The sequence below is a fragment of the Nomascus leucogenys genome, chromosome 18 (assembly GCF_006542625.1).
Source record: "Nomascus leucogenys isolate Asia chromosome 18, Asia_NLE_v1, whole genome shotgun sequence".
Lineage (NCBI taxonomy): Eukaryota > Metazoa > Chordata > Mammalia > Primates > Hylobatidae > Nomascus > Nomascus leucogenys.
The window spans coordinates 38,003,023-38,028,827 of NC_044398.1; the positions used below are offsets into that span (position 1 = coordinate 38,003,023).

Genomic DNA, 25,805 nt, shown 5'->3' on the forward strand with positions numbered 1-25,805 from the left:
GTGAGAAGGAAGCGGGAAGGAGTCTGATCAATTGCACCAGAAACTCAGCAGCAGAACTGAACAAGGACGAGAGTTCCCTACAGCCCAGATTTTGAAAAAGTGGCAACATCACCAGTACAGCATTGGTATCCAGAATAAGGGGGAAGGATAAGAGCTGGATGAAGAAAGACAGTGGTTTTTCTTGTTCCATTTTAAGGAAGTCTTAAGTGTCTCTGGTCTATCACAAGTGTCTGTTATAGGAGTCTGAAAAATACATGTAAATGAACAAAGCAAACACTGATACCTTTAATGATGTTTCTTTACTGAGTGCATCATTTGTGAGACATCTTTATCTTCATAATAGAAGGATAATTAACATCACTAATTATCTAATTAAGTTCATTAAGCATCAACCAACAGAGCACCGTGAAGTTGACATTATGTTCTACTGTCAACAAATGCTTTTGATTTCTTAGGAAGTAATTAAAATGTAAATTAGCATGCAATTATATGCGCAGGGGAAGTTTTGAATCAGATATTCATTTCAAAATTGCTTAGAGCAACACAGTTTTTGTTTGTTTCTTCTTCAATAAAAGCAGTCATTTTGCTGCTAGTGGTATATATTGAAGTTTCCATTGGGCTGTTCAGCTCTTGAGTGGTAGCAAGGTAATAGTACTATAGGACACAGACTGTTCCATTGATATATTTGTTACTGCACTTTGTGCTTTTTTCTTATTTGATCATTTTGTGCTTTTTTCTTATTTGATCATTTTATATAATGTTTGTTTATATTTGTGTTCTTCATGTTTAAAAATATCACAACTGATTTTTTTTTTTTTTCAGAAAAGTTTCTGTAATTCCTGCCTTACATTCTCTAGCTGAGCTTTCCCTTTAAAGGTATTTTAGGGCAAATCTTCTAATGTATGTTTTCTGCGAGGTTAGGTTCAGGGAATATCATCCATGACTTGCTGAAAATAGGTTACACACATTCCCTTACCCATGCAGGAAAGAGAAACTGCACATATCAAACTTGAAGTCCAGCCATCCTTAGTTGTAAGTTCACATTTTCCTGCTTTCTTAGGGCAGAGAGCAGACACAGAGCTTGTGAAAGCCCTGTGAATCAATGGAATATTCTCCATCTGAGATCACGATGGCTTCTGATAAAATATTATAACTGGAATGGGCACACTGTAGTGCTAAATGCAGTAACCTTTTTAGATTAGGGGTCTTCCTGAAACATCACAGAGTCACTGCACACCTGCTGGAAACAGGCTACCCAAGATAGAAGCCAGCGTGTTCAAGTCTCCATAGCTTTCATTTTTAAAACAATTCTGATCGAATCCTGAATGCCTATCTTTTAATAAAGCAGCTAGTTCAGTGGATGTGATGTCCACTCTGTTATCTTTGTACATGAAGATGCTGGACCACTTGAGCATCAAGCTGATGTCACCTGATGCAGATGAGAAGAGAAAGTCTCTACTCATGACATCAAACCCCCTTAACTTCTTCTTGGGTGATTTTTCCAGGAATAATTGGTACTGGATCCAGGCCCCTCAGTTTTGTATGGAGAAGATTTCAGATAAATGCAAAGCAAATACAGAGGTCTAAGACAGACTGTCCTTTGTCCCCTTAAAAGAATCAGTGTCAGGGCCTGACTCTGAATAGAACTGGCAGAACCACTAACAGCCCATCAATTTGGGTGTGGGCAGCTATCCTGAGGGCCCAAGCAGAGACAGACAGGCATCATCATTGCACAGCAGCTGGTGGTAGATGTGAAACCAGCTGGTCTGCGGCAAGCAGTGTCCTCACTGCAGGGAGTGCTCACCTGTGCCAGACCAGGGCACCCCAGAGACAGCAGTTGCCAGGTGTGCCCTGACTTCTGAGCTCTGCAGCAGGCCCTTAGCTGTGGTGTGGTCCATGGCTGCCCAGAGGAGGACGCTTTGTTCTCATTCGACTGTCCAGAGGGGCTTTCTCCTGCAAGTTCACGCGAAGGACAATCGCTGGGCCAGCAGAGACCCCGAATTAACAAAGGGACCCTGATGCTTAAACCAGATGATGCTGATCTTCTCCTAATGTGCAGCAAGCTCCTACCTCAGCTAGTTGATAAAAATTTCCTGTACCAGAAATGTTTGTTCTTGTTCTTAAACCTTATCTTAAAATGTAGTCTGCCATGTTGTGACTTAAGTGCAAAGTCCACACACTTAATGAATAATCAGTAGCTACAGTGACTTGCTTTGTCCATGGCTTGCTTGCCTATCTCCTGCCAGTCACACTCTTCCTGGTCTACAACTGTCACTGAAGGAGGAGTCTGTCTCTCTACCATGGGTTCTGCAACCTGAGAGTGACCCAAATGCCATCTCTTTGACTGTTCTTTTGGCCATGTGGCCTCCCAAAAAATGGGGTTAAAGTTGGTTTGCTTTTGGCAACAAGACTGTGGTCTGAAAACTCTTCCAACAAGGAAGGCACTGAGGTTACACAAGCTCCACTAATCAGTGGAATGTTCTCCATCCAGGTAACAACCACTGCCCGTTTAAAGGTGCATTGTATCTAAATGATACTGAAAAGTCCTTAGGGACAGATACTCAGTTCCTTCCCCAACAACTTCAACCTGAACAGAAACATCTAGTTTGGAAAGATTAACCAGATCTCACCTCCATCTGCTAGGTATTTGCTGATATTCTTGTTTCTTTCTCCTCTACAGTGACTTATTTTATTACAAAGTCAGGCTGTGTTTATATGCCATATATGAAGGCTGTGATTGAGGAAAAAATTGAGTAATACAGAGTCCACATCTGCAGGTCAACTTGCAATATTTTAATTTACTTAAATACTTTACCATTTGCAATTCAACGATACATGGGGTATTGAGTAGGCATAGCACTCCTTTCTATGAACACAGAGATGACACATGGTCCTTGTATTTAAGGAGTCCTTATAGTCTGCTTGTTTATCTCCTAAGTTAGATGACATCCAAAAATAAATAAATAACAATAGATGAATTTCAGAAAAATAAAACGTATACTGTATGTATCAAGATTTTGTAAAGTAAAACAGATTTGAAATTAATTTAGGAATCTGGCAATAAAGGAATCCTGGGTTGAATCCTTTTGAAAATCGAATGTAGTTCTTTAAAGGATACTTACATGCAAGCATCTATTTTGAGGTTCAGATTTAGATATACTGGACTTCCCAATGTAAGATGTACCTGCATTCTGAAAATTAGAGTAGTGGCTGGGGGGAAAGGTATCACCATCCCAGGAGATGTTTTTAATTTTTAAAAATTATGAGTTATGAGGAAACACATTTTTGTGTATTTATCTAAATTTAAGTATTTTCAAAAACATATTCATCAAGGCAAAAATGCTCTAGCATTCAAAAGACAGCAGTGTCCCAAACTGTAAAAGATAAAACGGCAGATGGCCGTGGAGGGGAGAATCAGTCTGGGCCCTCCTGAGGCGCTGCTGCCATTCACAACCCGCTAGGCCCCCCACTCACAGCCGGGCCGCCTGGTGCCTGTCACATGAGTTACAGCCGCCTTCTCGCCCTGGGACCCATCTATTTTGAGAAACCATTTTGGTTAATTAAAAAAGTCTTTCAAAGTCTCAGAACAGGAAGTTCTGAAATTTTCTTCTCTTCGTTGTTGTTGATGGGGATTGATGTAAACTTGGCTCTTGGGCCTGGCAAAGAAGGAAGGAAAGATGGAATGTGGAGGAGAGAGGGGAGACAGTAGAAGAAAGCACTGAGTCCAGGCTGGGTGCAGTGGCTCACACTTGTAATCCCAGCATTTTGGGAGACCAAGGTGAGTGGATCACCTGAGGTCAGGAGTTTGAGACGGGCCTGGCCAATATGGTGAAACCCCGTCTCTACTAATAATACAAAAATTAGCTGGGTGTGGTGGCATACGCCTGTAATCCCAGCTACTCAGGAGGCTGAGGCAGGAGAATTGCTTGAACCCTGGAGGCAGAGGTTGCAGTGAGCCGAGATTGCGCCATTGCACTCCAGCCTAGTTGACAACAGCAAAGCTCCATCTCGAAAAAAAAAGAAAAGCACCGAGTCCAGCCCTGGCCCAAGATTGAGGCTTGGGGCTCCCAGGTGCTTGTGTATCCACTATCACAGGGAGTGACAGTGGCAATCGTTAAGATCTTTGAGTCAAATGAAAGAGCAATTGAACAAGCCTGAGTCTGATCCACTCTGGATTTAAGGGATTCCTCAAGCCTAAGTCCCGCTGTGCAGCTCAGGTGACAGTGAGTAAAACAGATAAGGCTCCCACACTCTGTTTGAGGGGAAGCAGATGGCAAGCACATGGGAATGGATGAGATAATTCTAGTTACATAAGGTAATCTAAAAGACCTAGATGATATGCCAGAGACTTACTTTGTGATGGCTGTAGGTTGGAAGGTCCAAGAAAGCTTCTCCAAGGAGGTAATAATGAGAAATGAAAGAGCAGCCCTCCAACATCTGGGGGAGGAGAGCTTGGGAAAGGACCCAGCGAATGCCAAAGCTCCGGGGTACAAAAGGGCTTGTGTATTTGAGAGCAGAGAGAGACCCATGTGGTTGGGCACAGACACCCCTTGGGGGAGTGGGAGTGGCTCAGAGGAGGTGGCAGGAGCTGGCCACCAAGCATCATTCCAAGTTCTTCAGGGAATTGGGAAAGTTGTCTATAACTCTATTATCTGTGGCCTCTATATCTGTATTTTCATCTGGCTCTAGCTCTCCTTCTCCTCTACCAAACCCCTGTCCCCACTCTGAGAAGTCTTCCTTCAACCTCCCCCACACACTCATGATTTCCTGCCATGTTCCAGGCCCTTGGGTTAAAGCCAGGGAATACTGCTGAAAAAGGGCACAGTCTCTGCCCCAGGAGGTCCTCCTGCTCCTAGTCTGGTGAAATAATTACACTGTAAAAAAAGGGGCCCAGAAGAGAGAGGGTGCAAGTCTGGTTTGGAGGAGCTTGATCTGAGACTTGGAGGAGGAGGTGGAGGAGGAAAGATGTGAGGGCAGGTTGATGGTGAAGAAAAGCCCCCTCCAGATGCAAAGGATGGACCCTCATGATCATCTGCCTTGTGAGCCAGGTGCTGTCTTGGTGTTACTGGAGTATCCTATCCAGTTCATCTTAATTTTATGTATTTATTTATATTCTGACTCTCTCCCCAGAGGCTTTATGGTACCTCTAGATGAGGATGTGTGCAATAAAATAAGGAAATGAGATCAGGAAAGAAAATAATCATAGAAGAAAGTCAATTCCTAGGAAATTCAGATCTTGAATATACAGTCTCTAAAGACTCACCGTCACAGTCTCTAAAGACTCACCGTCACATAAGCACTGTGCTCCAGCTTCCTGAATGCCACTGTGGAGTGGTAGGCAAGAGGGTACACGCATCCATTCCTCATCCATCAACTGTGCTTCTGCCAAGAGCCAGGTCCAGGGCTGGAGAATAGGGACACAGGGTGAGCAAAGCAGATGACCTCTGCCTCACAGCTGACTCTGCCCCATTCTGCCATCATGTCACCCCCACTGTGAGTTTCTAAAGATCTGAGCTGACGAGGTCATGCCCCTGATCAAAAACCATCATTAGTTTCCAAGCTGTGCAGACTCAGACTTGTACCAATGGATTTAAGAAGCCTCGTGTAGCTGACCCCAACTGCTTATCCAAGTTCATTTCCTGTCACATTCCCACATGGCATCTTTGCTCCAGGCAGGCCCACTTCCATATTTTGTAGTAGTGCAGGCTATTTTCTCCCATCTCTACCCTTGGGAAAATGTGGTCCTCTCTGCTTAGAGGAGGCCTGCAGGGATACTGTCCCTTCTGAAAGCCCACCAAGCCCTCTCCAGCCTGGCTGTGAGCTGGTGTGGCCCCCTCTGTGGGCAAGTCATTTTCTCATTTACTCCCTCACAAGAGTTTTAAGTTCCTGGTGGGCAAGCCCTGTTCCATGCCCATCTTGAAGGCCTTCGGGTTTGCACAGGGCCTGCGCTAGAGCAGGTGCTGCGAATCACTGGCTGAAAAGAGACTGCTAGGAAGAAGCCAGGTTCATCTATTTCAGGCTTACCTATTTTTTATGCACAATGACTGCATCTATGGGGACCCAGCCTAAAGGAGGGAGAAATTTGGTATTGACCAGTTTACCTATGACCCTCAGGCAGCCCAGTGGTGAGTCACACAGTAGGACTAACATATTGGCTAGTCACAGCGTGGCTTCCAAGAACATCAGGAAGACTGGCTGTGCAGCATCCTAGAGCTGACATGTGTTTGGGTGGCCTCAGAAAGCTCCTGGAGTGGGTGCAGCTTGCAGCCAGTGATGCCAATGGCCCTACTCTGAAGTTGCAGCAATGGGGCAGTCCTGACCAGGGTGACCTTTTTGCTCTTCAGAAAGCCCGAAGAAGAGATCTCCCCATAGACTCCAGCCCTGGTTGTGATCTGTCTTTGAAATATGTCAGTTTTGGGGTCCAGGTGCCTCAGTGCTAGGGGAGAATTATTTGGAGTGAAAGTTCCTATATTAGTTCCCTGGGACAGCCAAAACAAAGTACCCCAGCCAGGGTGGCATAAACTACAGACATTTATTGTCTCGCAGTCCTGGAGGCTAGAGGTCCGAGAGGAAAGTGCTGGAGGGGCTGGTTTCTCCTGAGGCCTCTTTTCTGGCTCAGAGATGCTGCCTTCCCCGTGTCCTCACGTGATCTGTCCTCTGTACATGACCGTGTCCTCATCTCCTGTTATAAGGACACCAGTCACGTAGGATTAGGGCCCACCCTAATGGCTTCACTTTAACTTTATCACCTCTTTAAAGGCCCTGTCTCCAAATACTGTCACATTCTGAGGTAGTAGGGGTTAGGGCTTCAACATATGAATTGGGGGGAACGCAGTTTAGTCCATATCAGTGCCTCATGTCTCCATACATATTCAGGGAAAGATGTTTGCATGGGCTGAAACTCCTCTGCCCCCAGGGTAGATCTTCACATTCATCCCTTATCCAACCCTCCTCTAGTAATCCCTAACCTTCTTGTCCTGCCTGAGGGGGTGTGAGTCTTTAAGAACATTACCTGTGAGGATGAGGCCGACAGAGATGGGGTGAGAATAGGCGAGTTCAGGGAAGGCCAGCATGGTGACACCTCCCACCTGTCTGAGGCTCGCAGAGGCCCTGACACCCACAGAGGAAAGCAGAGAGGAGAGAGGATGGCTTCCTTGACAAGGCATGGTGCCTGCAATTTTAAAGGATTTGTCTTTTGCTATACTAGTGTGGATTCTTTTTTTAAGTAGTCATTCTTCATGTACTCATGATGATTGAATTTAATAAAAACATCACAGTTCAAAAAAGACAAATTAGAAACCACCGTTCATCTCAGAAATTAATATGTGAGTGAATTTAACAAGAGATGAATTGCGCTGTGGTGGTCTGGTCCCTCTTCACCCGCTCGGAGCGCCAGTTGTTTGTCATTATAGCTGGAAATATGATTATTACTCTGGTATTGCTTGACATTTATTAAGGATCCAGGGGCTGCGTCTCCATAGCAGAGAAAAGTGCAATTACCTGGGCACTCAGAGAAAAGAGCCTTTTCTGGCCTGAGTCATTCAAATACACATCCCCCAAAGACCCCTGAGCCCCGACCATAGCTTGCTGCGGAGCCCAGGCTGTCCTATCACTCAGTACACACTGTGCCTTCTTCCTCAAGGGCAGCCAGCATTTTCTGGGCTCACATAAGGATAGTATGCACATGATTTACCAACAAACAGGGACAGCATTTCATTTCATGGTGTTCTCATTAATTGCTTCTATCACTCAACTAAAACCAGGCCTCCACTAAGAACTTGTATTCCAAGGTGGATATGTCAGCCTTCTGTGGAGGACACATAATAGAAGTGTTTAGGTCACCCGTTTACTGGATCCTTTGCAACTAGTAAAAGACTGCATTGCAGATGGACTTAAACAAGGGGGTGGGAGTAAGAGCGGGAGCTGCCCACCCTGACCCTGCTCCTCGTAGGTGGTGTCAGCAGGTCATGCTGGGTCTCTTTAATCCTGACCCCTGGGGTATTTTGCTCTGGGCAAGGGGTGACCAGCTGTGGAGATTTGGGCCCCAGTGAGTGAGGAAGGTCTGTGAGGTTCTTTTCAATCCCTCAAAGTTTGATCACTGCCTCCACTTGGGAAGCCCTGAATCATGACCTTGAGGAGCTGATTCTGGCAGGCTGGTGGGGAACCCCCTCACAGTGACACAGAATGCTGCCCCTGCAGAGCTTACCTACTGCTGTGGCACCCCGAGGAGGTGTGCCGGGAAAGAGAGTGTTCATGACAACAATGAGTTTACACGATAACCACAGATCACTCGCACAGGTGTGGCTCCTCTGTTCCTCACTGCTACGATTATGTGGTCACCAAATCCCTCATCCTCTTAGCCAGCACTGGTGCAGGACAGGTGGCAAGTGGGGGACCATTGCGTCCAGTAAGAATGACCAATGAGAACTTGGGATCTCTGGGTGTAGTATCTACCTCGGCAGCAGTTTCACTCCGCCCTCCATGGATGGGGGATCCCCTGAGTTTAAGTGAAATCTGTCTTTGGTCAGGGAGAATCAGATGCTAAAGGAATCTAGAGTTGACACTAAAATCAAGCAGCATGACCATTGCTTTCCTTTATGGATTTTTTGGTTAATGAATACACAGAAACTTTAAAAAAAATAATAAAGAAGACAGCCTAAGGAGTCACATATTACATGGGGTTAAGTTCTAAAGTCTATTTACAAAATGGAAATCAAGTTGTCAGCAATACTCAGCATTCCCTCAAACTATCCATAGAATACACGACCATCTGCAGTTTGGTGAATTCTGCACTATCCTGCACATCCACCAGGCAGCTTTTCCACCATTTTATACATCAATCAGTCTTTCTTTGTTAAGTACCAGATGAAGTGACTGGCTTGTGCAATTTCAGCGGACAAGATTTACCCCCAAAATAATTGTTTTTAAACAGGAGAATTACATTTAATACAACGAGCTGTTGACAAGCAAGAGAGCCTGTGGAATGGTGTCTCCCTCAGGGAGCAGAGACTCCCATTCTCCATCCCAGGTTTACAGTGGGAGTTAGGATGGAGGGTTCTGTGAATTCCCATTGTGATTTAGAAAATCATGTTTAATTTTGGGATACTTTCCGCATTCACATTCACTACTTCCATGTCCTCCCCACCCAGTTTTCCCTATTGTTAACATCTTATTACCATGAAACATTTGTCAAAGCTAAGAAATTGACATTGTTACATTACTATTGACTAAACATCAGACTTTATTTTAATTTCATCGTTTTTATCTGCTAACCCAGAATTCAATCCAGGGTACCACGTTACATATACTTATCTCCTTAGTCTTCTCCGATTTGTGACAATTTCTCAGATATTCCTTGTTTTTTGTGACTTTGACAGCTTTGAGGATGGTCAGATATTTTGTAAAATGCCCCTCAATTTGGTTTGTCTCATGTTTTTTTTCATGATTATCCTGGGGTTATGGGTCTTTGGAAGGACAACCATAGAGGTGATATGCCCTTCTTTCCACATGATATGTCATCACTGCTGATGTTAACCCTTATCATGGAGTTAAGGTGGTGTCTGTCAGATTCCTCTATGGTAAAGTTACTGTTTCTGCCTTTCCACACTTGATTCTTTGGAATCAAGTCACTAAGTCCATACCACCCTCGAGGGGTGTGAGCAATTAAGCTCCAATGTCTGGAAGGGGATTATCTACATATATAATTTAAAATTCTTCTCTAAGGAAGTTTTGTCTCTTCTTCTGTATTTATTTCTTCAATCTTATTTATGTCAGTAGAGATTCATTCATATTTATTTTGTAATTTGGGCTGTAATCCATTAAGCCCATTAAGTTATTTATCTTGTTCAAATGGTTCCAGCTTTTTTCTCATAGTATTTAACTGATCTCATACATGCTTTCCCTGTAACTCTCTTGATCTCTTTTTTTCTGCTCGCAATTACGTTTTAATGCAATTCCACTATAACCCTTTCTAACATTTTTGGTGTGTGTATTACTCAGAAAGTATTAGGTTATGTTACAGTAACAAAAACTCCCAAGTCTAACTGGCCTAAAATAGCAAATGCTTATTTCTCACTTGTGCTATGAGTACCCTGAGTGTTGGCCCGAGACTCTGTATACCTTATTCTCACTCAGCGACACTGGCTCATGATGCAGCCACTATCTAGAACATTGAGTGTTGCCACACAGAGCTGAAAAAGAGAGATTAGCAGATTGCTGTCAAGCTTCTGCACATCTCTCCCTGGCCTCACCGAGACCAAAAGTAGCAGGAAGTTTCATCATGCCACTACCTATAGGAATAAAGACCTGGAAATATTTGACAAACAATACTAATGGCCAGCACATTGTATTTTCTGTTAGTTTTTCTTTCCTAGGCAAATACACACAGATTTGATTCTTGTTTTTGTAAGCATACTGTTTTCTATTCTCCTTTTAAAATCTTGATATAGCAAGAACCTGGTGCCCATCGATAGGTCCTTTTTGATACCAGGGCTGCTGTGAATGATTATGTAGGTTGTATGGAAGGACATCTGGCCAGAATAGCGAAAGGAGACTGAAATCCAGACTTTGCCCCACTATTCAAGTCATCCATCTAGGGTCAGGATGGTGTCCACCCAAAGAGGATGCCAAGATGCTGCAAGACTGGGGGCAGCTGTTGGTGAGAGCTTGATTTGTGCTGACTGCATAGCATTCTGTCACAGGATGGACCCTCCTCCATGTGTGCATGCTTAAATTGTTTCATTTTGTGCTGCTATCAACAGCATGGTGAAAAATGTCCACTATTTGTGCAAATATCTTATGATTTCCTTGGGATAAATTAATGGCAGTGAGAAAGGTGAGTCGAAGGATGCAATGGTAATCACATGTCCGTTCATGGCCAATACAGTGCAAGTGAGGACTCGGCGTCATCTGAGTTTAGTCCCAGACCTGACATGCAGTGCGTGGCTGAAGTGGCCAGGACCCGTAACTGTCATCTTGGCACCAAGTTGCTGAGCAGGATCTGAGCTGCTGCCTTCAGATATCAGCCTTTCTCATTTTTGTGAGGCCACACAACTGTGATTACAGGACTAATGATGCTTTAAACAAACAAGCGTAATGACTGTCATCAGTGGTTACTGGGTGTTTCCTGTGGGACAGCTTGGTCAGTAGTGTCACCAGCAGCTGGCCAGCCCTAGGGTGCCCCGGGCAAAGTGGGTACCACCAAGCTTTGGTGAGCCCACTTAGAAGTGACCCTCCATGGAGATGTGCCCAATTTCCCATTCCAAGTTCTGACTTGTCTCCTGCAGCCAAGGCCCTGAGGAGGCACTGGGAGAGCAGGGCTTAGACCCGCTTTGCCTCCCAAATCTCCAAACAGCTCTTAGAGGCCCTTTGTTCTACTCCAAAGATTCTCAAACTCTTTAATGTGCTGGCAGTTGCTAAGCAAATGCTATTTAGTTCCAATAAGCAAGGCAGCACTATGCTCTGAATCTGTCCCTGCTCGATGTGCTACATTCACTGCTGTCTAGGCAGATGGGCCTCTGCCCTTGACCTGACCCAAATCTCCTTCCTCCTGTCTCCACATCCCTGAGTATGACAACTTTCCAGGGCATAAAGGGCTCAAAGGCCAGTGGGAAGGTGGAGATACACTGCGTGGAAATGCATGAGAGACAGACGCCCATAGTGACAGAGTCCAAAGACTCATCTTCCGACTCTGCCACTTCCTGTATTGACAGAGTCACTTATCCTCACTTGGCCTCGATATCTTCTTCTGTAAAATGAGAGTAATCATATAAATTTGTCAGGAGGATAAATTTTAAATGTGCACATGCATAACTCCTTTGTCAGTTGTAAAGTGCCCTGTGCCTGTTAGTTAACTGAAAGTAATGTTGAGAGAACAGACCAAGGGGTGATACATATTTGGGTTATCAATACTCTTAGATAATCCGCTGATGTGCTCTGGGTCTGTTCCCTGTCCCATTCGCCCAAGCATTCACCACTCTGTTCAAGATGCCGCTCAGCTCTCAGGAGAAGCAGTCATTTTGCCTCCTACTCCACTCTAGAAATGGAAGCCATGAGGTGTGAACCACCTCACTCTCTGTGCACCAGCCACAGCCTCATCCCCATCTGCAGCCATCTTCAAGCCCTCCCTGCAAGCTCCTGGCCTGAACAGCCTCTCCCGTCTTCATCACTCAACTTAGCCACTGCATGGGCTGTGTGTCCCATCCTTATTTTCTTCTCCTTTGGAATCTGAACCCTCAGTTCCTTTCTGTTTCCTTTGCTTTTTGACCTTCTCTTGTCCACTGCCAAGCTCCCCTCAGCCTCTAATATACTGTATGCTCTGTCTTCATGTCCTTATCTCCAAATCTCTAATTGACCCATTGTTGTTTAATCACTCCTCTGAAATGATTCTTGCAGAAATTACCAATGACCAATTTCTACAGCCAAACCCAGTGAATATTTTCAGGCTTCATCTCACTGGGCTTCTCTGATGCATTTACCATGTATAAACCACCCTTGGTTTTCATGATTTTCCCCAAGCTTCTCTAACCCTTCTCCTCCTGGCCTAAATTTTGCTGGTATTCTCCAGTTTTCTGACCTTGTCTGTCCTTACTCTCCTCGAGGATCTTATTATCTCTCAGGAGTCTCTGTCTCCTGGTTGCTGATGACTCACAAGTCCACATGACTGTGGACCCCTCTCCTGAGCTTTCTTCTAGAGATATCCCACTGTGCCACTGACACTTCAAATTCAAAATGTCTTCATGTCACACAAACTTGCTCTTATTTTTGTGATCTCTTAACTTTTCTTAGTTTGTCTAATTTAATCCACTCAATTAAGCAAACCAGAAATTTGGCAGCAGTTCTTGCCCTCTAATGTAATCAACAATTCCTACCAACTTACTCTCCAGACAGTCCTTGAGTGGGATTCTTCCACAATACTGAGTCCACCATGTGAACTCTCACCTGGGCTGTCTTAACACTGTCCTAAGAGAGTGCCCTGCTTCCAGGCTTGCATTCATTAAATCAATTCTCCAAATTACTGTTGGTGTAAGCTATCAAAAATATTAAATCAAAAAATGCCAAAATTAGAAAATGGAACCATATCAGACTTCTGTTGGAAAGCTCTCATTCAAGATTCAGCTAAAGCAACATCTCAACCTTCTGAACACTGAGTCATACCAGTCCCCTCATCTGTGAGCCTCCCTCACTGTACCTGTGTCACTGTGTCATCTCTGCCTCAGCATTGACCGTGTTAGCTCAGCTATCTGTCTGTTCGTTAGGCTCTATGAAACCAGGTGTGGGGTTCATCTTTGTAATCTAGTGCCTGGAAAATAGTAAGTGATCAATGAATGTTTGCAGAACTTAACAACAAGGAGTAACTTTGAACCCTGGAATGGAGAATCTGAGCCAGAGTATAACCAATTCTGGACTGCAGCTATTGTAGAAAAGGTATTTATTTGAAGTATGAAGATGTTTATAACCAAACTCATACAGCATTTTCTTTAAGTGCTAATTTTAATTTTGAGGAGACAATCTAAGTCTTTTTTTTTTTTTTTTTTTTGACAAGGTCTGGCTCTATTGCCCAGGCTGGAGTACAGTGGTGTGATCTCGGCTCACTGAAACTCTACCTCGGGGGTTCAAGCCACCCTCCTACCTCAGTCTCCTGAGTAGCTGGGACCACAGGTGTACACCACCATGCCCAGCTAATTTTTGTATTTTTTGTAGAGATGGAGTTTTGCCTTGTTGTCCAGGCTGGTCTCAAACTTGTGAGCTCCAGCGATCTGCCCACCTCAGCCTCCCAAAGTGCTGGGGATTACAGGCGTGAGCCACTGCACCCAGCCCTAAGTCTTTGTTTTCAACTGATCTTATTAATGACTTCAATATTTTACACCCCAACAGTCTCGCTAGGTGATCCCTTTCAGTTTACAAAATATTTTCATTCTACTGTCTCATCCTAGCTTCATAACATCTCTGCACAATAGACAAGAGAGGTCCTAGTAACCTCATTTTATTGATGATAAGTAAAGTTTCAGAAAGATTAAGTGATCTCCCCTGTAATGTGACTACTAAGAACCAAAAACTAAGGTGTCTGGACTTCTGTGCTTTCTGCCTCCCACACTGTTATTCTGTAGTGCTCAGAACATGAAGGTCTTTTCCTGTTATCACACTGAAGTTGGGCTGACTGAACCTCCCTACCTTGGGCCTACTTAACCCGTGGGTGTCATCATGACAAGGCCTAGCCCTCTGCTGCAAGATCCCCATTTATTTGAAGGCAGCTGCTTTTCATCCAAGGTCCCCTAAGAGTTCGGTATTTGTGCTGCATGTCTCCAAAGTACCATAATAGAAAAAAGTCTGGGCTTTTGCCTTAGATGTAGAATTAGTCAAATTTTTCAGCATTTTATGTCACTTGTAATGCTCATAATGATTGTTTCACTTTTAAATATGTATAAACAATGTAACAGCAATATTGAAAAAAATTGCAAACAAAAAAAATGAAAGAAAAGAAAAAGAATGAAATCACCCTAGTCCCTTTATTCCAAAACAGTAACTGGGTTTTTAAAATGATATTGTTTTTATGTTTTTTAGTGTTTGCCAATAAACAGTTTTTAATTTTGTTGGAGGATAATATACATAGGGAAAAAGCGGATCATAAATAGACAGATTTAAGAATTTTAACAAAGTGAACATGTAATCACCATTAATGATACCCCAGTAGCATCCCTGACTCCATGCCTCCTTCCAGTCTCTATCACCTTCTTCCCCCGAAGTAGTCCCTCTTTTAGTATCTAATATCATAAATTAATTTTCCATATTTTAAATTTTACATAAATGAAATAACATAGTATATACTCTTTGGTCTGGCTTATTTCACTGCAAATTATGTTTGTAAGATTTATCTGTAGTAGTGGTTCATTCGTTTTCACAGTGGTAGGGCAACAGTTCTCAAACTTTTTGGTCTCAAGACCTGTTCACTTTCTTAAAAATTATTAAGGACTCCAAAGAGCTTTGGCTTATGTATATTTTATCTATTTATAGTTACTATATTATAAATTAAAAAAATTTTAAAAATGATGCATGTGTTAATTTATTTTAAAATAATAATAGAAATAATAGACCCATTATGTGTAAACATAACATTTTGAATGAGTATGGTAATCCCCTCTTACTGACAGTTTTGCTTTCTGCAGTTTGAGTTATCCATGGTTAACCATGGTCCAAAAATATTAAGTAGAAAAATCTCAGAAATAACTTATAAGTTTTAAATAACTTTTGTTACAGTATATTACTATAATTACTCCATTCATTATTAATTATTGTTGTTAATCTCTTTCTGTGCCTAATTTATAGATTAAACTTTATCATAGGTATGTATGTATAGAAAAACAGTATGTATAGGGTTCAGTACTATCTGTGGTTTCAGGCATTCTGGGAATGTCTTGGAACACGTCCCCTGAAGGTAAGGGGAGACTATTGTAACTATATTTTTAAAACAAAAAATGTAAGAAAAGTGGTATTGTTTTATATTTTTGAAAATCTTTTTAATATCAGTAGGACTTAGTGGAAAATTGCTGAATTCTTATATCTGTTTCTTTATTCAATCTGTTGTAGTATGTTTTGAAATAGATGAAGAATATCTGGCTTCCCACAGATATGCAGTTAGAAAAGGAAGTAGTATTTTAAGAGTCTTTTGTTTTGTAAGATAGCCACCGTATTTTAATACAATAGAATATGAAAAGTTGATTGATATTGTTTCAGATTCCACATCTCAACTTACCTAACCAGATACTACCTGTCAGATTGATAAGAGTATTCAAGAAAAATATCCAGTTATCTGAAAAGACTATTAAAATACTCCTCTCTTTTTCAACTACATGTCTATGTGAGGCTCAATTTTCTTCTGATTCTTTTTTTTCTTCTTTTTTAAATTATACTTTAAGTTCTGGGGTGCATGTGCAGTAAGTGCAGGTTTGTTACATAGGTATACAGGTGCCATGGTGGTTTAAGGAAATTATACTCTTCTTTGATACTACACCAAAACTCAACAAGTAGTAACCTCTTAAAGGACACTTGAACTCTATCAGTAACATTTTTGTACTCTGTTACGTTAAAATGTGTTGATCTATCTTGCACTTTGAGTGAATATTTAAACCCATACATTATTTTGTAACATGCATTAGAACATACAGATAGCATATATGGGAAATATTGGTTCCCTGAGTTATGTAGATCTCCCAATTGTTGACACATTTTATTATGCAATATGGAAAAATTATGCTGAAGTTAACACCTCTTACCAGAAAAACTCTTAGCTACTGGGACACTGTCAAGCTCACAGAGGCACACAGATACAAATTTTCCAAAATTCTAGTATTTGCTTGATTTTTCTAAAATTTGCTCAAAGTTTGTCTTTGGCAGCAAATACTGTCAGTTGTTTCATTTGAGATGACAGGTTTACGTTGTTCACTTTCAAGAAAATAGCTGCCAAATACTCATGCCAATAACTGTAATTTTGTCTGCCAGTCATTTGTTCAGATAAAAATGATATTCTCTGAGAGAAGCAGCTAGTTCGGCTCACAGAATTAACAGTTATGCACATGCTTTTCCTTGAGACAACCATCACATTTTTTTTTGGCATTCAGAAATGCTTTATGCAGACTTCCCATTTTATCACACAAACTATTAAAAGAAGTGTATTCAGGGTTGAGATTTAATAAAATTAATAATTTGTACTGCTTCATCAAAGATGTTCTTAAGTGAAAATAGCTTTTTTTTTTTCCTCCTATAAGCTCTTGGTGATGGGGAATACATATGATGATTTTTATACAGTTGGTGCCAATGTCTTGATTTGTGCCAAGGCATTAGTTTTGTTTACTATTGCTTTTTGGGGCCATCAGTGCAATTTCAACACGGGGAAAAAAAGGCAAAAATGTCATAGTATTTTGAAGGTAGTTTTAATTTCACATGGCCTCTGAAAAGGTCTCAGGAATCCCTAGAAATTTATCGCCACATTTTGAGAATCATTAGTATGTCCAATATATAAATATAAGTTATTTAGCCAGTCTATTATAAAGAGGCATTAATATTAAAGTCTCTATATCCATCTAGATGGGTGACATGGATGGAACAAAGTGTACTAAGGTCTTTATATCTTCTTCAGTAAAATGTTTGTTCACATCTTTCATACATTTTCTGATGGTATTTTTTCTTTTTTACTTGTTGATTTTTTTTTTTTAATGGAGTTTTGCTCTTGTTGCCCAGGCTGGAGTGCAACGGTGCAGTCTCGGCTCACTGCAACCTCCACTGCCAGGTACAAGCAATTCTCCTGCCTCAGCCTCCTGAGTAGCTGGGATTACTGGCACCTGCCACCATGCCTGGCTAATTGTTTTGTATTTTCAGTAGAGACAAGGTTTCACCATGTTGGCCAGGTTCATCTCGAACTCCTGACCTCAGGTGATCCACCTGCCTCAGCCTCCCAAAGTGCTGAGATTATAGGTGTGAGCCACCACACCCAGCCTACTTGTTGAATTTTAAGAGTTCTTCATATATTTTAGATGTTAATACTTTGATGGATATGTGTCTTACAAATATTTTCTCTCGGAGTGTAGATTGTCATAGTGTTCAGTTCTCATGGTTTTGCAGAGCAAAATTTTAATGTTGATGTCCAATTCATTAATTTTTCTTTTTACGAATGGCAGTCTTAATATAAAATCTAAGAACTCTTTGCTTATCCCTAGATATGAAAGATTTTCTCCTAAATATGTATAGTTTTATGTTTTACATTCAAGTCTGTGGTCCATTTCGAATTAAATTTTGTATAAGGTATGAGACTTAGGTTCATTTTTTGGGCAATGGACATCCAATTGCTCCAACACCATTTGCTGAAAAGCTATCTGTTGAATAGCTTTTGCAACTTTGTCAAAAATTAGTTGGGCATTCATGTGTGGATTATTTCTGGATTCTCTCTTCTGTTCCACTGATCTATATGTCTGCTCCTCTCTCAGTACCACACATTCTCAATTACTGTAACTATGAGTATAATAAGTCTTGAAATCAGGTGGAATGATTCCTCTCATTTTACTCTCAGTTTTCAAAGTTGTTTTAACTCTCCTAGTCCCTTTTCCAATTGACACCAGTTTTAGAAACTCGTCTGTATCTAGAAAAAGCCTTGCTGGTATTTTAATAAGAATTTTATTAAACATGCTTAGCAATTTGAGAAGAAATGACGTATTTGTAAGTTGAGTCTTCCAATTCATGAACATGATATGTTTTTCCCTTTATTCAGATCTTCTTTTATTTCTTTCATCTGCATTTCGTAGTTTTCAACATATGCATCCTATATGTGTTTTATTAGATTTACACTTAAGTTTTTCATTATTTTTGAGAAATTGACAATGATACTGTTTTTTATTTCAGCATCCATGTGTTCATTGCTAATATTTTGAAATACAGTTATTATGTGTGTGTTGATCTTATATCTTGTGTCTGCATTTTTTTTGTAAATACCTTGAGTATTTACCTTATTGAATTTTGTTTTGTTTTGCTTTGTTGTAAATACCTTAGGAATTCAACAGAATCAGGGTATCTACAAATAGGGACAGTTTTATTTATTTCTTTTCAATCTGTATGGCTTTTACTTTTTTTCTTGCCTTATTGCACTGAATAGAACTTCTAGCACTATACTGAATAAAAGCAGTGAAAGTAGACATCTTTATTCCAATTTTAGAGTGAAAGTATTCATTATTTATCACTAAATAAGATGTTAGCTGTAGAGTTTTTGTAGATGCCCTTTATCAACTCAAAAACATTTATACCTATTCCTAGTTTACTGAGAGTTTTATCATGAATAGGTGTTAAATTTTATCAAATGTTATCCTATATCACTTGATATGACCATGCGAGTTTCTTCTTTAACCTGCTAAAATGGTGAATTAGATTGATTGATTACTTTTTGGATATTTGTCAGCTTCGCATTCCTGGAATAAATCCCACTTGGCCATTGTATATTAGTGTTTTGGAGTGTTCTTGAATTCTGTTTGTTAATATAAGAAAATTTGCACCTATTCGTGAACAAATAGTTTTCTCTTTTTTCATACTGTTGTCTGGTTTTGTTATCAGACTATTGCTAGCCTCATAAAACTAATTGGAAAATATCATCTCCTACTCTATTTTCTAGATGATATTTTGTAGATTCGATTTTAATTCTTTCTTAAATTTTTAATAAAATCCTCAAGTGAAAATATGTGGATTTGGCAATTTATTTTTGGAGACTTTAAAAATTATGAATTCAGTTTTTATAACAGCTATAAGGCTATGCCAATGATCTATCATATATTGGATGAGTCGTGGTAGTTTGTGTTTGACAAAGAATTTATCCATTTCATCTAAATTGTCACATTAATGTGTGTACAGTTCATGGTATTACCTTATTTTTTATGCTTGCCAGGTCAGTAGAAAAAGCCCCTGTTTCATTTTTGAGAATTGCAGTTTGTGTCATTTCTTTTTGCATCCATGTTAGTAGTGTTCCTAAAGGTTTGTAAATTTTATCTCTTCAAAGTACAGGTTTTTTGTTTCAATCATTTTTCTGTTTTTAATTTCATTGATTTCTACACTATATTATGACCTTCCTTTTGCTTGCTTTGGGTTTATTTTTCACTTTTTTCTAGCTCCTTGAGTAGGAATTTAGATTATTTATTTGAGAATTTGTCTTATCAGCTCAGGCTGCTATTACAAGTTACTACCCACAGGCTGGCTTATTTCTGACAGTTCTACAGGCTGGGAAGTCCAAGAGCTAGGTGCCGGCTAATTTTCTCCCTGGTGAAGGCTCACCTCCTGGCTTACTGAAGGCTGCCTTCTTGCTGTATCCTCACATAGTGGAGAGAGAAAGCTCTGGTGTATTTTCCTTTTCTTATGAGGACACTAATACCATCATGGGGGTCTACCCTATGGCAGCATCAAACCTAATCACTTCCCAAATGTCTCACCTCTTAATACCATTATGTTGGGGGTTATGATTTCAACTTATGAATTTGGGGGGAACACAAACATTCAGTTTATAACATAATTTTACTCTTTTCTAATCATGCATCTTTGCCACGTATTTTCCTCTCAATAGTGATCTAGCTACGTAAAACAAATTTTGATATTTTCTATTTTCAATTTCATTAAATTTAATGTATTTAAAAAAATTATTTTGAGACTTCTTTTTTGACACAGATTAAAGTCTATTGTTAGTTCCGAAGAGTTTGAGGATTTCTTCTTATCCTTTTGTTACTAATTTCTAGTTTGATTCAATTATGTATCGAGGACACATTCTGCATGTTTTTGTTTATTTTAATTTTTTGGATTTTTTTATAGCCCAAGATGTTTTGTGTATGTTTTGAGAGCAATTGAAAAGAATGTGTATTGTCTTGTTGTTGGGTGAAGTTGTCTACCAGTGTGGGTTACTTGAACATTTTTTTGGAATTAAATTTTGATTTATTTATTGTGTTTTGAGTGTATCTCTCTGTGTGGGTTTTTTAGTTGTTGCTCTAGGTATTACTCTCCATTTATAATGTAATAGTTTTAAATATTTTCTCTACACTTGTTTAAAATCACACAGTGTTATAAAATCAGACAGTGTTATAATTTTTGTTTTAACCATCACTAATAATTTAGAAGTCTTAAGAGGAAAAGGATGTACATTGTATCTACCCATATTTATGTTGCTTGCTGTATTTCTTTTTTCTTCCTGGTATTTCAAGATTCCTTCTTTTATCATTTACCTTCTGTTTAAAGAGCTTCCTTTAACTATTCTTATAGGGTAGCTTTGGTGGTGACAAATTCTCTTAATTTTCCTTTATCTTAGAATGTGTTAATTTACCCTTTAATTCAAAGGGATATTTTTGCTGGATATAGGATACTGTGTTGACAGTTCTTTATTTTCAGTGCTTGAGAAATACTGTGCCACTTCCTTTTGGCCTCCATGGCTTCTGATGAAAAAAATCACTGTTAATTAATACTTTTCCCTCTAGGAAGGTGTTGTTTCTCTCTTCCTGTGTTTAAGATTTTTTTCTTTGTGTTAGTTTTCAGAAGTCTGACTATAATGTGTCTTGACATGGATTTCTATGGGTCAGTCTTGTTTGGAATTTACTTAGCTTCTGAAGCCTGTAGGTTCATATCTTTTGCCATTTGGGGGATTTTTTTCAGCCATTATTTTTTTGAGTAAGTTTTAGGCACCACCCACTTTATCCATTCTTTTTGGGATTCTGATGACACAAAGATTAAATCTTTTGTTATAGTCCTATAGGTGGCTAAGACTTTGTTCATTTTTTCCATTCTACTTTCTCACTGTTGTTCCGAATAGCTACTTGCTATTGTTCTATTGTCCAGTTCACTGATTCTTCCCTTTGTCCCTTGAATTCTGCTGTTTTACACTGGGTTCCTCTTTATAGCTTCTATTTATCTGATAAGATGTTCTATTTATTAACAGAGGCTCCCTAATTTTTTAAAATTTCTTTCAGAATGTTTTAAATTTGTAGTTGTTGAAGGATTTTTATGATGGCTGCTTTAAAATCTTTGTCAAATAGTTCTAACATTTCTGCTATCTCACTGTATGCATCTGTTGATTGTCTTTCTTTATTCAGTTTGAGATTTTCCTGGTTCTTGATGTGAGTCTATGTTATGAGACTCTGGATTTTATTTTTCCCTAAATATTTTTTATTAAACAGATTAATTTATATGTAATTCATATAACATACAATTCACCTATTTAAAGTAAACAATTAAATGGTTTATAGCAGGGATCCCCAACCCCCAGGCCATGGACCGGTATCTGAGCCCTGCTTCCTGTCAGATCAGTGGTGGCATTAGACTCTCATAAAAGCACAAAGCCTATTGTGAACTGCACATGCCAGGGATCTAGGTTGTGTTCTCCTTATGAGAATCTAATGCCTGATGATCTGTTACTGTCTCCCATCACCCTCAGATGGGACCATATAGTTGCAGGGAAACAGCTCAAGGCTGTTCTGTGTTATTGTGAGTTGTATAATTATTTCATTATATATTACAATGTAATAATAATAGAAATAAAGTGCATAATAAATGTAACGTTCTTGAATCATCCTGAAACCATCTTCCTCCAACCCCTCACCTCCAGTTCATGGAAAATTTGTCTTCCACAAAACCAGTCCCTGGTGCCAGAAAAGTTGAGAACTGCTGGTTTATAGTATATTCCCAGATATGTGCCACTATCACTGTAATCAATTTTATAACATTTTATAATCTCAGAAAGATACTCCATACTCTTTAGCTATCACTCTTCTATCCCCCATCCCTCTAGTCCTAAGCAATCACTAATGTACTTTCTCTATAAACATTTCATATAAATGGAATCATATAATATTTGGGCTTTTGAAATTAGCTTCTTTCACTTAGGATGTTGCTTTTAAGGCTCATACATGTTATAGCATGTGTCAACACATCATTCTTTTTTATGACTAAATAATATGCCATCATATAGACTGACCATATTTTGTTTATTCGTTCATCAGTTGGTGGACATTTAGGTTGTTTCCAACTTTTGGCTATTATGAATAATATTGCTATAAACATTCATGTATAAGTTTCAGTTGGACACAATTTTTATCTTGGGTGTATACCTGAGAATGGAATTGCTGATTCAATGGCAACACTTTATTTAATCATTTGAATAACTTTCAGAATGTTTTCCAAAATTCTACACCATTTTACATTCCCACCAACAGTGTACGAGAGTTTCTATTTATCCATACTCTCAGTAAAACTTGTTATTATCTAAAGTTTTGATTCTAACCATCATACTTGGTTGGCTGTATCATTGATCTCATTGTGAGTTTTAGTTTGCATTTCTCTGATGACAAATGACACTAAGCACCTTTTCACCTGCTTATTACCCATTTGAATATCTTCCTTGAAGAGCAGTCTTTTTGGATCCAGTATCCATTCTTAAATTGGGTTATTTTTCTTTTTATTATTGATCTATAAGTATTTTTATATATTCTAGATATGAGTCCCTTATCAGACATGTAATTTATAATTTTTTCTTCATTCTGTGGGTCTTTTTTTACTTTCTAATAGTGTCTTTCGAAGCACAAATTTTTACTTTTGGTGAAGTCCAATTTATCCTTTTTGTATTAGTCTGCTTTCATAGTGCTATAAAGAACTGCCCAAGACTGGGTAATTTATAAAGAAAAGAGATTTAATTGACTCACAGTTCAACATGGCTGGGGAGGCCTCAGGAAACTTACAATCATGGCAGAAGGCGGAGAGGAACCAAGGCACCTTCTTCACAAGGTGGTGGGAAGGAGAAGTGCTGAACGAAGTGGGGAAGAGCTCCTTATAAACCATCAGTTCTCATTAGAACTCACTCACTATCACAAGAACAGCATTGGGGAAACCACCCCATGATTCAGTTGCCTCCACCTGGTCTCCTCCTTGACACGTGGAAATGATGGGGATTTGGGGGATTACAATTCAAGATGAGATTTGAGTGGGCACACAAAGCCTAACCATATCACTTTTCATTGTTGCTTTTATTTTTGGTGCCAAATCTAAATCAGACAAATGCCAAATCTGAGATCATGCAGATGTACTTTTAAGTTTTCTTCTAAGAGTTTTATAGTTTTAGCTCTTCTATTCAGGTTTTTGTTTCATTTTAAGTTAATTTTTGTATGTTATGCAGTAAAGGTTTAACTTCATTATTTTGCATATGGCTATTTAGTTTTCCATCACCATTTGTTAAAAAGACTATTCCTTCCCCATTGTATAGTTTTGGCATCTTTGTAAAAAAATTAATTGAATATAGACAAACTGTTTTATTTTTGGACTCTCAATTTTATTCCATTGATGTATGTATCTATTCTTATGCCAGTGCTGCACCGCCTTGTTTGACATTGCTTTACAGTAAGTTTTGAAATCAGGAGCTATAAGTCTTTCTACATTCTTTATTTTGTTAGATTGTTTTGGTTTTGGAGGTCCCTTGTAATTTCATATGATCTTGAAGATTGGCTTTTCAATTTTTGCAAAAAAGAGTGATCATTGGAATTTGATAGGGATTGTTAATTCTGTAGATTATGTTAGGTAGTATTGACATTTTAACAATATAAGAACTTGTTACCATACATATGGGATATCTTCTATTAAATTTAGGTCTTCCAGTGATATTTTATAGGTTTCAGTGTACAAGTTTTTCACTTTGGTTAAATGTATTCCTAGGCATTTTATTATTTTGATAATGTTATAAGAGGAATTGCTTTCTTAATTTATTTTTTGGATTGTTCATTAGTGGTGGATAGGAACACAGCTGATTTACGTGTTTTGATCTTGTACACTGAAACTTTGCTTAATTCATTTATTGGTTTTAGTAGTTCTTTTATGGAATATTTGGGATTTTCTATATATAGAATCCTGCCATCTGTGAACAGAGGTGTTTTTCTTCTCTTTCAATTTGGATGCCTTTTATTTCTTTTTCTTGCCTGGTTGTCCTGTCTAGAACCTTCAGTACATTGCTGTCTAGAAGTGTTGAGAGTGGACATCCTTGTCTTATTCCTGATGTTAAGGAACATTCAGTCCTTCACCATCAAGTATAATGTTGTATAATGTTTGTTGGCTGTGGACTTTTTGTAGTTACCCTTTATGAGATTGAGAAAACTCTTTTTCCCCACACAGTTGGTTGACTTTTTGTTTTGTCATGAAAGGGTTTTAAATTTTTGTCAATTTTTTTAAATGTCTATTGAAATGATTACATGGTTTCTGTTATTTATTCTATTATGTGGTGTAGTACATTAATTATTTTCAGTTGTTAAGCCAACTCTGCATTACTAGGCTAAATCTCACTTGGTCATGGTATATAATTTTTTATATGTTGGTGGATTCAGTTTGTTGATACTTTGTTGAGGATTTCTACATTCATATTTATATGAGATATTGGTCTATAGTTCTCTTGTAAAGCCTTTGTCTGTTTTCTGTATCAGGGTAATAACTGGTCCCATAGAATGTGTTGGGAAGTGTCCCTTTCTCTTCTAATTCTTGGGAGAGTTTTTGAAAAACTAACGTTAATTCTTCACTAAGTGGTGGTTAGGATTCAGCAGTGAAGCCATCTGGGCCGGGGCTGGGCTCTTCCTTGTGGGTAGGTTTTGTTGTTGTTGTTGTTTTACTAATTCAATTTATTTTCTTTTTATTGATCTATTCCAATTGCCCATTTCTTCTTGAGTCAGTTTTGGCAATTTGTGTCTTTCTAGGAATTTGTTCATCTAATCTAAGCTATTTAATTTGTTGGCATACAATTGTTTATAGTATTTTTTGTAATCCTTTGAACAAATTCAGTAAGGTCAGTAGTAATGTCTCCTTCATTTCTGATCCTAGTATAATAATTTAAGCCTTTTCTCTTTTTTCCTGGTCAACCTAGCTGAAGACTGCCAATTTTATCAATCTTTCCAAAGTACCAGATTTTAGTTTCATTGATTTTATTTATTGTTTTTATATTCTGTAACTCATTACTTTCTGCATTAATATTTATTTTCCCCTTCCTTCTGCTTGCTTTAGATTTAGTTTGCTCTTTTTTTCCCAGTGTCTTCAGATGGAAGTTTCAGATATTGATTTAAGGTATTTCTATTTTTTCTTAATATTGGCAATTACAACTATGAGTTTTCCTTTATGCTCTGCTTTAGTTATAGCCTATGTGTTTTGGTATGTCGTGTCTTTATTTTTATTCATCTCAAAAAGTTCCCTTTTGATTTCTTCTTTGACCCATTAGTTATTTAGGAATGTGCTTTTTAATCTACACTTATTTTTGAGTTTGCCAAATTTCTTTC

General features: G+C 39.1%; 1 protein-coding gene across 1 annotated transcript in view; it reads left to right on the plus strand.

Annotated features, from left to right (window-relative positions):
• Window positions 1-25,805, plus strand: part of WDFY4 (WDFY family member 4) — a 293,287-nt gene that overhangs the window by 152,029 nt on the left and 115,453 nt on the right. The gene's annotated exons all lie outside the window — the stretch shown is intronic.